Source organism: Eriocheir sinensis, chromosome 52, assembly GCF_024679095.1.
Source record: "Eriocheir sinensis breed Jianghai 21 chromosome 52, ASM2467909v1, whole genome shotgun sequence".
NCBI lineage: Eukaryota > Metazoa > Arthropoda > Malacostraca > Decapoda > Varunidae > Eriocheir > Eriocheir sinensis.
The window spans coordinates 3,725,988-3,737,848 of record NC_066560.1 but is presented as its reverse complement, the minus strand read 5'-3'; positions in this window follow the sequence as shown (position 1 = coordinate 3,737,848).

Sequence of the window (11,861 nt, the reverse complement as noted above, 5' to 3'; positions counted from 1 at the left end):
CTCTCTCGTAAAAATATAATGATAATAAAAGTAGTGACAAAAGTAACAGAAGCAAAAAATAATAGTGCTAATAATAATAACAACAACAACAACAACAACAACAACAACAACAACAATAATAATAATAATAATAATAATAATAATAATAATAATAATAATAATAAAAATAATAATCACACTAATAATAATACCACCACAATTAACAGTCATTATCCACAATTATTAACCCATTCATAATTAGGGAACCATTACCCGAACAAACCGTGAAATAACGTATTGGCTGTTAATTGCACACCTTTATAATGAGCTTCAGCGTGGTGGCAAGAAGCAGAACTAAGCGATTAAAAGGGAAAGGAAAACGAAGTAGGAGTAGCTGTGGTAGTAGTAGTAGTAGTAGTAGTAGTAGTAGTAGTAGTAGTAGTAGTAGTAGTAGTAGTAGTAGTAGTAGTAGTAGTAGTAGTAGTAGTAGTAGTGGTAGTGGTAGTAGTAGTAGTAGTAGTAGTAGTAGTAGCCCAAACACACACACACACACACACACACACACAGACACACACACACATATACACCCTACCCTCCCTACACCCCTACCACCACACCACCCACACACTATACACCCACCCTAACCCATACCCATCCTAACCATCCCACCACAACAACCAGCACAATAAATCCACATTATATAAACATCAGGCCGCCCCCCGCCCCTCCTCTCATTAGCATTACACTTACTCACCCTAATAACACACTCCCGCGACAGGCCAATCTCCCTCCCCCGCCATTACCTCATGATGCGCTTCTTATGTGTTCTTTATCGCCGCGTATCGAGGAGCAGAGGGAGCAGCGGCGGCAGGAGGAGGAGGAGGAGGTAGAGGTGGAAGGAGAAGTGGTGGAGGCCAAGGATAAGGCGAATGGGTGGAGTGTGTGGAGGAGGTTTATGAGGAGGAGGAGTATATGGAAGAAGTTTATGAGAAGGAGAAGACGTAGGTGGAGGAATAGTAAGAGGTGGAGGAGGAGGAGAAGGAGGAGGAGGAGGAGGAGGAAATAAAACAGGAGAAGGAAGAATATGTTGAATAAATTGATGAAGAAAAGGAGCAATAAAAAAAAGAGGAGGCGGAGGAGGCGAGGGAGGAGGAGGAGGAGGAGGAGGAGGAGGAGGAGGAGGAATAACTGCAGGTAAGTACAGGTAGGCCTCCAGAGTACCCGGGGAACCTATATACAAAGGTTCCTACGAGGCTGAAGAGGAGAGAAGAGTCGTGGGGGGAGTGGGGGAAGGAGGAGGGAGTGATGAAGTGAGTGGGAGGGAGGAGGAGGAGAAAGGGAAGAAAGGGGAGAGTCTGTTTTAGCGTTATTACACTATAAAAGAACAAATACCTTTTTCTCTCATCCTTACCCACCTCTTTACCCCTTCCCCTGCCTGCCCCATAACACAGAAGTAACGGAAGTGAACACTGAGGCAACGCGTGAATGTGTGTGTGTGTGTGTGTGTGTGTGTGTGTGTGTTCCCTTCCCCTCCCATCTCCTTAAACCTTCACAATGCCTTCACACCCTCACCATCACTCCCTCCCCTTCCCTTCCCTCCCTTCCCTTCCCTGCCCTTCCATCAGTGTGTGGGAAAACAAAATCGCAGCGTGGGCGTGTCGGTGGTCTGTGTGCAACGTGTGATTATACTGATGAGTGTGTCGCGATGACGGAGGGACGGAGGAGAAGGGAGGTAAGGAGGGAGGGAAGGCAGGTAGGTAGGAGGGAGGGAAGGTAGGTGGTATACAATGGTGATAGGATGAAGTAAGGTCTTAGGGAAGGATGGAAGGTGTGAGGGAAGAAGGGAGAGAGGAGGAGGAAGAGGAGGAGGGAAGAATGGTAGGTGTGAGAGAAGGGAATGAGGAGGAGGAAGAGAGGAAATGAAGGAAGAAATGAAGGTGAGGGAGGACGGGAAAGAGGAGTAAGAAAGAGGAGGGAAGAAGAGAAGATTTAAGGGAAGACGGGAGAGGAGAAGGAAGAAGAAAAGGAAGACGGGAGGAAGGGAATGATGGAAAGTGGAAGGGATGGAAGCCGATGCAAAAGTGATAGAGGGAGTGAGGGAAGGAGGGAAGGAGGGAGGGAGGGAAGTAAAGAGGAAGAGAACTGCTATTGTTGATGTTGAAGGCTTGATGCTATACCCCGTGTTCGTCAAAGGGCAGACACAGGACACGGGACATGGGCAATAGCAACGAAACATCAACATCATCAACAACTACCTTCTCTCTCTCTCTCTCTCTCTCTCTCTCTCTCTCTCTCTCTCTCTCTCTCTCTCTCTCTCTCTCATTACTTCAATTACTTTTGCATTATCTTCAAGTCCTTCTACTTTCCTTCATTCCCTTTCTTTCATCCTCCTCCTCCTCCTCCTCCTTCTCTCTCCCTTCTTCCGTGTCCGTCACAATGGCAGATCGACACCCTCACACCCATACTTTTGTCCCTGTCCCTCTACCTCGCCTCACACCAAAGCTAGAAAGGTGTCACAGGCGCTTAACAGACAGACCCGCACCCTCACCTATACTTTGGTTCCTGTCCCTCAACCTCGCCTCACACTACAGACTCACACCCACACACACCCTCACACTTGTACTTTCGTCCCTGTCCCTCCTCCTCGCCTTTCACCCCTGCTGGATAGGTGTCATAGGCCCCCACATACATGACACTTCCCCTCACATGTGCACGCATAGGTATATATATAATATTCACATGTGCACGCATTAACAGTTAAGTATATGTTGTGATTTGTGCACTGGTTTTCATGTTTTTTGTTGTTGTTGTTGTTTTTCCTGTCCTGGTTTTTTTTATGTCACTTGGTGAAATAAAGGTATTGTTATTATTATTGCAGTTTTTTTTTTTTTTGTTGTTGTTGTTCCCGTCCCTCCTCTTCGCCTCAAAACACAAGCTCCGACACACTTAATTTTCTTCTCCCATTTTTTTTCTTCCCTCATCCGTGTCATTCGTACTAAATGACATGTTCTTCAGTTTACATTCCTCCCCTCACGTCACTGTCCCCTTCTCACCACCCTGTCCTCCTTCCCTTTGTATCCCTTCCCTTTCTACCCATGATGTCACCCTTCCTCTTCCCCCCCTTTCCTCCCTCCTAGTAGCCAAGACGTCTCCCTTTCACCCTCATCACCGCTATGCAAGAATTATTCATTTCCTTTATTATTTAGTTTATGAGTTAATATTAGCATTTATTTAGTAGTTTTTAGTTAGTATAGATAGGTTAGCTGTTAGTATTATTTAATATTTATTTTCCGTAGTAGTTATTTTGTTTGTTTAGTAGTTTATGGTATTTTAATTGTTAGTATGTAGTAGTTTTATTTTCATTTTAGTAGTTTATTATTTAGTATATTATCTCTTGGAAGTGATAAATAGCCAAGCCTCTCACAGGACGCTAGTTGCCTCACGAAAGAGTAGGCTAGTATATTGGAGCGAAGAAGACTATTTATCGGATATCTCCACTAATTTGAGCTTCACAGGTATTAAGGAAACACTCTCACAACACTCACAGGCCGCAGGTTCCTTGGTGTGGGTGTAATTCTCGAAAATGTCACGACACTGAGGTAACAAACACTCTGCCATGCGCCATCGGCTGGGAGTGGGTGCGTTTGTGAGTCATTTCGGTATATTGATTGTTATTTTTCTTTTGCGTTGTTGTATTCGAGTTAATTGTTTTTTATCTCTAATGCTCTCTTTTATGGCTTATTGTATGTATTTATTATAATTTAAATGTTTTATAGCTTCATATGTTACAAAACTATTCGCAAATGTACTTGGCAAAGAAAATGATGCATGATTAGGCTATCAATCCCAGTTATTTTTATATTTCCTTTTATTACCTTCTTACACTTTTCATTGCCACAATTAGATAGTTAGATATATTGTAAAAATGCATTCACGCATTTATATTACACAACAAATGGTTACTTTTGTATTATGTTAACATTGTAACAGTATTTCTAAAAAGCAGTATTTTACCATCTCATATTCACCGATCACCGCCATGTCAAGCAGAGGACACAATGGGTGGCTGCATTTAGGAAGAGTTTCGTAATATTGATAATGCGTATAAAAAAGAACGGAAGGGAGGTAGGAAGAGGAAGAAAGAATAGAATCAGATAAAAGAAGGAAGAAGGAAAGAAAGAAAACAGAAGGAAGGCTGATGATAAGAGAAATAAAAGGAACAAGTGTGATAGAAGAAAGGAAAATATTGAGAGATGGATGCTTGTAGAAATAATTTTGATTCATATTTGCCGTCATGAGATGATAAAAGAGTAGACAGACTTACAACTGAGGTATTTTAAAGTTATCGACGGTACACAAGATGCTTTAAGAAATACTGTTACAATGTTAATATAGTACAAAATTGTGCATTTGTTGTGTATTATAGATGTGTGAATGCATTTTTACAATAAATCTAACTATCTAACTGTGGCAATGAAAAGTGTAAGGTAAAAGGAAATATATGTAAAAAAAAAAAAAATGGGATTGATAGCCTAATAATGCATCATTTCCTGTGACAAGAACATTTTCGAATAGTTTTGTAATATGTGAAGCTATAAAACACTTAAAATATGACAAATAAACATACAGTAAACCATAAAAGAGAGAATTACTGATAAAAAAACCAACTAACTCGAATACAACAACGCAAAAGAAAAATAATAATATGTCTACCTAAATGACTCACAAACGCACCCACTCCCAGCTGATAGCGCATGGCAAAGTGTTTATTACCTCCGTGTCGTGACATTTTTGAGAATTACAACCACATCAAGGAACCTGCGGGCTGGTGAGTGTTATGAGTGTGTTGCCTTAATACCTGTGAAGCTCAAAGTAGTGGAGATACCCGATAAATAGTCTTCTTCGCTCCTATATTCTACTGTTTCTTGAGGCAATTGGCGACCTACGGGACTAGGCTATCCATCACTTTCAAGAGATAATATACTAAATAATAAACTACCTTATCTTTTATCATCTCATAACGGCAAATATGAATCAAAATTATTTATACATGCATCCATCTCTTTATATTTTCCTTTTCTTATATCACACTTATTCCTTTTATTTCTCTCATCATCAACCTTCCTTCTGTTTTTTTTCTTTCCTTCGGCCTTCTTTTATCCGATTCCATCCCTTCTTCCTCTTCGAATCATACCTCCCTTCCGTTCTTTTTTATACGCGTTATCAATATTACAAAACTACCTAAATGCAGCCACCCATTGTGCCGTCTGCTTAAACACCAATGGCTTTAAAAGTAACAACAGCAACGACTAACTGATAGATTTTGCTTCCTTCCTTCCTTCCTTTTGCTTCGTATTTAACATTGCGGTGCTCGGTGAATTATTATTGTGTTTCCCGCGTTTCCCGCCTCTCTACGCTGCAAATCACACTGCCTTCACCGCCCAAGGGAGAGGAAGGAGGCCCAGACAACCCAGGCATCAAGGCAGGCCAGCAAAATGACTGTCCAGCACACGAGTAAAGAGACCAAGGAAGAATGTTTTGATAGGAGTGATCAACGAGATTTTGGAGGTGCCGTTCTCTCCTTTCTCAGTCCACCTGTCACCCCTCTATCCTCCACTCTACACCCCTCATCACCTCCCTCCACCCTTGCATCCATCAAACTCACTCTTCCACCCTTACACTTCATCCTCACCCTTCTCCACCAACGCTACCATTCCACTTCCACCCCTTCACCTATCACCCATCACCCCCACCCCTTCACCGCCACCCCCACCCCACCACTATCACCCCTCCCACTAGATATCACCATTACCCTCAAACCCTTCACCCCACAACCTTACCCCTTCACCCCACCACTATCACCCCTCCCACTAGATCACCCTTACTCTTAAATTCTTCACCCTCTTCCCTTCTTCCACTTCACCTCTACACATCTTCCCCACCCCCCTTCCCCCCGCCCCCCCTCGTCCGGTCTGGCACAACCCTTGATCGGGGGTGATGGAAGGCCCCGGCAGTGACCACGTCGTGACCTGCCCCGCCCCGGCCGTGCCCCGAACACTCGAATTAAAGAAACGCCAAAGATTAGCCGGGCCACAATCAAGGTCCCCCGCCACAATCACCTAAAACAATACGGCATGATGATTGTGGTGCGCAGGAGGAGGAGGAGGAGGGAGAGGGAAGAGATGAAAGACCGACTGACCAGTGATAATAGTTTTTGACCTCTTGTGTATGTGTGTATGTCTGTATGGGGAGGAAGAGGAGGAGGAGGAGGAGGATGTGTGTGTGTGTGTGTGTGTGTGTGTGTGTGTGTGTGTGTGTGTGTGTGTGTGTGTGAAGGGAGTAAAAAGGAAGAGAAGGAGAGGTTATAGTGGAAGGAAGGAGAGGGAAAACGGAGGAGAAAGGGCAAGAAGGAAATATTATGTACCGAGTATATTCTTGGGAACCGTATTTATCTTTATTTTATTCCTACTCAAAAATTGCAGTTAGTTATTTCTGTCTTCTTTTGTTTCTCTTATTAATATCATTCATACAGAAATTTATACAAAACATTCTCTTCAAGATTTTAGTTATTTCTTTTTTCAATTATTTCATTTAACTTATATATTTCTATGCATTTATATAGTCATTCCATACAACCCTCGTGGAAAAAAAAATATAGGGGGGACTTAATCAAACTAGTTAAGTAGGGGGGGAATGGGAACACTTAATCAGACACACCCTTCAGTATGCGTGTGGAAAGGGAGGGCAGGGAGAGAGGGGGGAGAGGGGCTTAGGAAGGGAGGGGAAGGAAGGGGAGGAAGGGAAGAATGACCAACTGACCAAATAGGTGAGCTTTGGACTCCTATCAAGGCCTATTTCACCTCCCAACCTACTATTCCTTGCCTCCTTCTCCCCCTCCTCCTCCTCCTCCTCCTCCTCTTGAGTGCCTGCCCTTTACCGGTGTATCATTTGTTTTGTGTGGTGGTCTTCTCATCCTCCTCCAGATCCTCCTTTCCTTCCTCCTCCTCCTCCTCCTCCTGAGCCTACCTAGCAGTTATTGGTGTATCATTTAACCGCTGTCTCCGCATCCTCCTTTCTTCCCTCCTCCTCCTCCTCCTGGGCGCCTACTCTTTACTGGTGTATCATTTAACCGCGATCTGTGAGCCCTGTAATGACGAATCCGCGGACGGCGAGGCGGCGCGGGACACCTTCCAGAATAGAGCGTTCGATTCACCTCCTATCGCTGTCCGCTCGTGTGTCGTTCTTCACGTCTTGGGCTATTTTTTCGGTGAGGTGCCGCGGGAAATGCTCGGATTTGTTGCGGTTTTCGGGGTAGCTATAATAGTCTTTCATTGTTTTTGTAGTGAATTTTTTCGAGGTAGTTTTTCATTGTTTTTGTATTGGTAGTTTAGTTAGTGTCAGTTAATGTCTGGTTGTGTGTCGTTTTCGCCTCTCTTGGGCTATTTTTTCGGTGAGATGCCGCGGGAAATGTTCGGCTTTGTTGCGGTTTTCGGGGTAGTCATTCATTGTTTTTGTATTGGTTTAGTTTAGTTAGTGTTATTTAATGTATGGTTGTGTGTCTTTTTTACCTCTCTTGGGCTATTTTTTCGGTGAGGTGCCGCGGGAAATATTTGTATGTAGCGGATTTGTTGCGGTTTCTGGTGGTGGTTTAACATTTTCTTTTCTTCCTTTGTCTTCATCTTCCTCCTCCTTCTCCTTTTTCTTCTCCTCTTCCTCCCATTCATCTGTCTACGTCTCCTCCTCCTATTTATTTTCCTGTTACTTCATCCTCACCATCTTTATCATCATTATCTCCATCATCAACTTCACAGTATTATTCTTTTTCTTCATTTTCCTCCTTCTGCTTTCTCTCCTCCTTCTCCCCCTTCGACCTCTTGCTTTCCTTCTCCTCCTCTTACTCCCATTTCTCCGGCTACGTCTCCTCCTCCTCCTCCTATTTATTTTCTTGTTCCTTCTTCCTCACCAACATCATTATCACTATCCTCCCCATCATCAGCTTTACGGTATTATTCTTTTTCTTCCTTTTCCTTCTTTTTCTTTCTCTTCTTCTCCCCTTTCGACCTCTTGCTTTCCTTCTTCTCCTCTTCCTATTATTTTCTTGTTTCTTCGTGATCACCACCATCATTATCATCACCTTCATACTGCTCTTCCTCGTCCTCCTCATCCTCGTCCTCCTCCTCCTCTTCCTCCTCCTCCTCCCCACCGAGCGATCCCTTCTGGCCCTCTCTGGTAACCTGCGCGGCCACTATAATTGACGGCTCCGCGGGGACCAAATGTGTAATTGGAACCTAAGAGGCCGGGATTGTAATGGAGTCCCCGTGGCCATTACGGGGACCACGGACATAGGAGGAAGGGTTGCCCACTGCCCCCAGATAGAGTATTGGTGCTCATCATCATCATCATAATAATAATAATACGAATAATGATAATGATAATAGTAATGTTTTAATTCGCCCTGAGACATAGAGAAAATTAACACAATAAGATAACGTACAAACGCCTACATATATACATCCTGAATGGGCTGTAATAGCAATATAGTAGTAGTAGTAGTAGTAGTAAAAGCAGTAGTAGTAGTAGTAGAAGTAGTAGTAGTAGTAGTAGTAGTAGTAGTAGTAGTGGTAGTAACAACGATAATAATGATAATAATAATAATAATAATAATAATAATAATAATAATAATAATAATAATAATAATAATAATAATAGTGTTAGTACTAATAACAAAAGGTTTACTTAGCTAGGAAAGTTACCCTTACCTCTCCCTTCCGTCCCATCCCATCCCCTCCTCCTCCCTTCCCTTCCCCCTGCCCCCCCCACACCCTCCTCCGCGGTTAATCCCAGTGCTGTCAACATTCCTACCTGTAAAATGGAGTTAAAGATATAATTTCATCTCGGGCCGCGTCCCCGTGGGTTGAGAGGCGCCCTTGGGAAGAGAGAGGAGGGAAGGGGGAGGAGGGAAGGGAGGAAGTGGAGGAAAGTGTTTTGTGCCTCCTGTCAGTGTAGGCGTCACTGGAGGAGGTAGGGGGAATGGGGGCAGGGGAGGGAGGCAGGTCACGGGCATTACAGGGTGGTATGACAGGGTAGGTGTGCTTGGGGAGGGAGGCAGGGAGACGCTACTGACTGACTTACTGGCCTCCTCATGTTTCCTTGCTCGCCTCTATATACAGGTGTCAGTCGGGGTTACCAGGGGAGGCAGGGGAAGGAGAGAGGCAGGTCACGGGCATTAAAAGGTAGTATGAGGGGGCAGGTATGCTTGGTAAGGGAGGGAGGGGGACGATATTGACGGACTTATTTGCTCGTGTTGCCCTGCGTGCCTCTAAAGTTTCTAAACAAATGGAGAGGGGCAGGGGAGGGAGGCAGGTCACGGGCATTAAAAGGTAGTACGAAAGGGCAGGTGTGCTTGGTAAGGGAGGGAGGGAGATGCTATTGACGGACTGATTTGCTCGTGTTTCCTTGCTTGTTTCTTTATATAAGTGTGAGGTTGGTGTTACTAAGAGAAGGAGGCAGGGAAGAGAGGCAGGGGAAGGAGGCAGATCACGGGCATTAAAGGGTGGTATGACAGGGCAGGTATGCTTGGGAGGGAAGCAGGGAGACGCCACTGACTAACTAACCTAACCATGTGTTGCCTCCCTCGCTTCTCTACACAAGGACACACACACACATACGCGGATACAAGAAGACGTGCGGGAGGTCAGCCAGTCAGCCTACGCGGGGCAGCTCCTGAGAATTAGTTATCTGCCCTCTGACCTCCAAAGCCATAAATATATTTGATCGACATTCAAACATTTATATATTTTATTTGAGTTAACTGCTTTATCTGCTTCATTTGTTTCACTCGTTAACGTATTAGTATTAAGAGTTTAGCAATAGGTAGGCGGTGGCTGAAGTGGTAGCGTGCTGGGCCCACATTCACCACGTGATGGACGACACGAGTTCGAATCCCCACGCTACCACCTTGGATTTTCAGTCACCGCCGAGTGGCTTAAAACTACCCACATGCTGTCCTGAAGACCACCCATCAACCCGGACTCTAGAGGAAGCCGTCCAAGAATCAAGAACGAGTTCCGGGGGGCAGCATGAGCCAAGAGAAGATGGCGCCACTATAAACACTTGCCTGCGCCATGACGGGCTGGGGCCGAATACCATCTAGGCCCCTCAAGCAAGCCTACCAGCGCAATAGGCGGAGACGTAAAAAAAAAAAAAAAAATAGTAGTAGCAGTAGTACTTGTAGTAGTAGTAGTAATAACAGTAGTAGTAGTAATAACAAGTATTTAGTAGTTTTTTCACACTTGTTTCCTTTTTTAATGCCCTTGAACTGACTCCTCTGCTGTAAAAAAAAAACAGTGGTCAATAAATCAATTAAATTTCGCATACATATATTAGATGTTGTTAAATAAGATCAAATCAATTCATTAACAACGCAGTCTTGATGTAATGGCACGGTAACTATTTCTTTTACACTGACGCGTGAAGTTCACTAAGGTTTTTCACTTATTTCCGTGTATTTTCCGGCTCTCGTCGCCCCCACACGACTTAGCTCAGTACTCCACAAAACACTAATTATTTTTTCTTAGTTCATAGCAACAAAGAGACTGTATGATATCAAAAAGGGTTTCACAATGATAATCGTTTTTCCCAGACGGTAAAAAAAATAGAACAATATACACTGTTTGTAATGTATCCCTGTCACCGTTATTTCTTGTTGGCAACCCTCGTCGACGGCAGGTAACGAGCTGGTTTTCAAAGAGCACTCCGGGACTGCCTCGTATAACAACTACCTTACACTCACTCGTCTACGGAACTCTCCCTGGTCAAACTGATCTTAACAAAGCTTTAATCGTCCACATCACTGGGTATGCCCGCCGACTCATTTCATACAGTAAACACATCAAAACACAACGGCCTCGCTCACCTGCCGGCCATGACACCTCCCCGCCAGGCACAGTTCAGAGCTCCGACAGATCACGTCTAGTTTCCACACTTTAAATCACCCACTTGAGCCGTTATCGCGTTGCTGTGTTCCCGGGAGCCCCGACCACGCGGAGGAAGAGTCCAGCGCACCGTGAGTCACTGCGTTAGTTCAGGGAAAGTAAAAATATGACACGCCAGACGCAGTTGTTTTCAATTCCCGCGCAAGCGTACACGACGTAGAGGTCGCTGTGGTAGCAGTAGTGGTAGTAGTAGTAGTAGTAGTAGTAGTAGTAGTAGTAGTAGTAGTAGGTCCAGGTATCAAGTGGTGTTAATGGTAGTAGCAATGAAGATAATTTATGTGAGTGGACAGAGGTGGTGGTGGTGATGGTGGTGGAGATAATAGTGGTGGGGATAATAACTAGTGGTGGTGATGATGGTGGAGGAGGAGGAGGAGGAGGTGGCGGTGGTGGTGGAGAGAGGAGAGAGAGAGGTTAACAGTGGTAAGGATAATAGTGGTGGTGGTGGTGATGACGGTGGTGGTGGTGGTGGTGGAGGTGCATCATTTAAGGTAATCACACCCTATCAAAACAGAACTGGCCGTGTCCCTTCCCTTTCTTGTTCTCACACTAGTTAGGGTGACGTGGAGGAGAGAAGGGAGTGAGAAGGGTGAGGAAAGGTCAGGGAGGGAAGGGTGATAGGAAGAGGAAGGATAGTGAGGAAGCGTGACGAAGGGTGATGGAGACCAGGTGATGGGTTAGGGTGAGGGAGTAGGGTGAGGCATGGTGGGGTGACAAGGGTTAGGGTGAGGGTGATGTGTGGGGATGAGGGAGTAGGGTGAAGCATGGTGGGGTGACAAGGGTTAGGGTGAGGAGTGTGTGGGGGGGTGAGGGAGTAGGGTGAAGCTTGATGGGGTGACAAGTCGAAATAAAGCTTGTTATTATTATTATTATTATTATTATTATTATTAT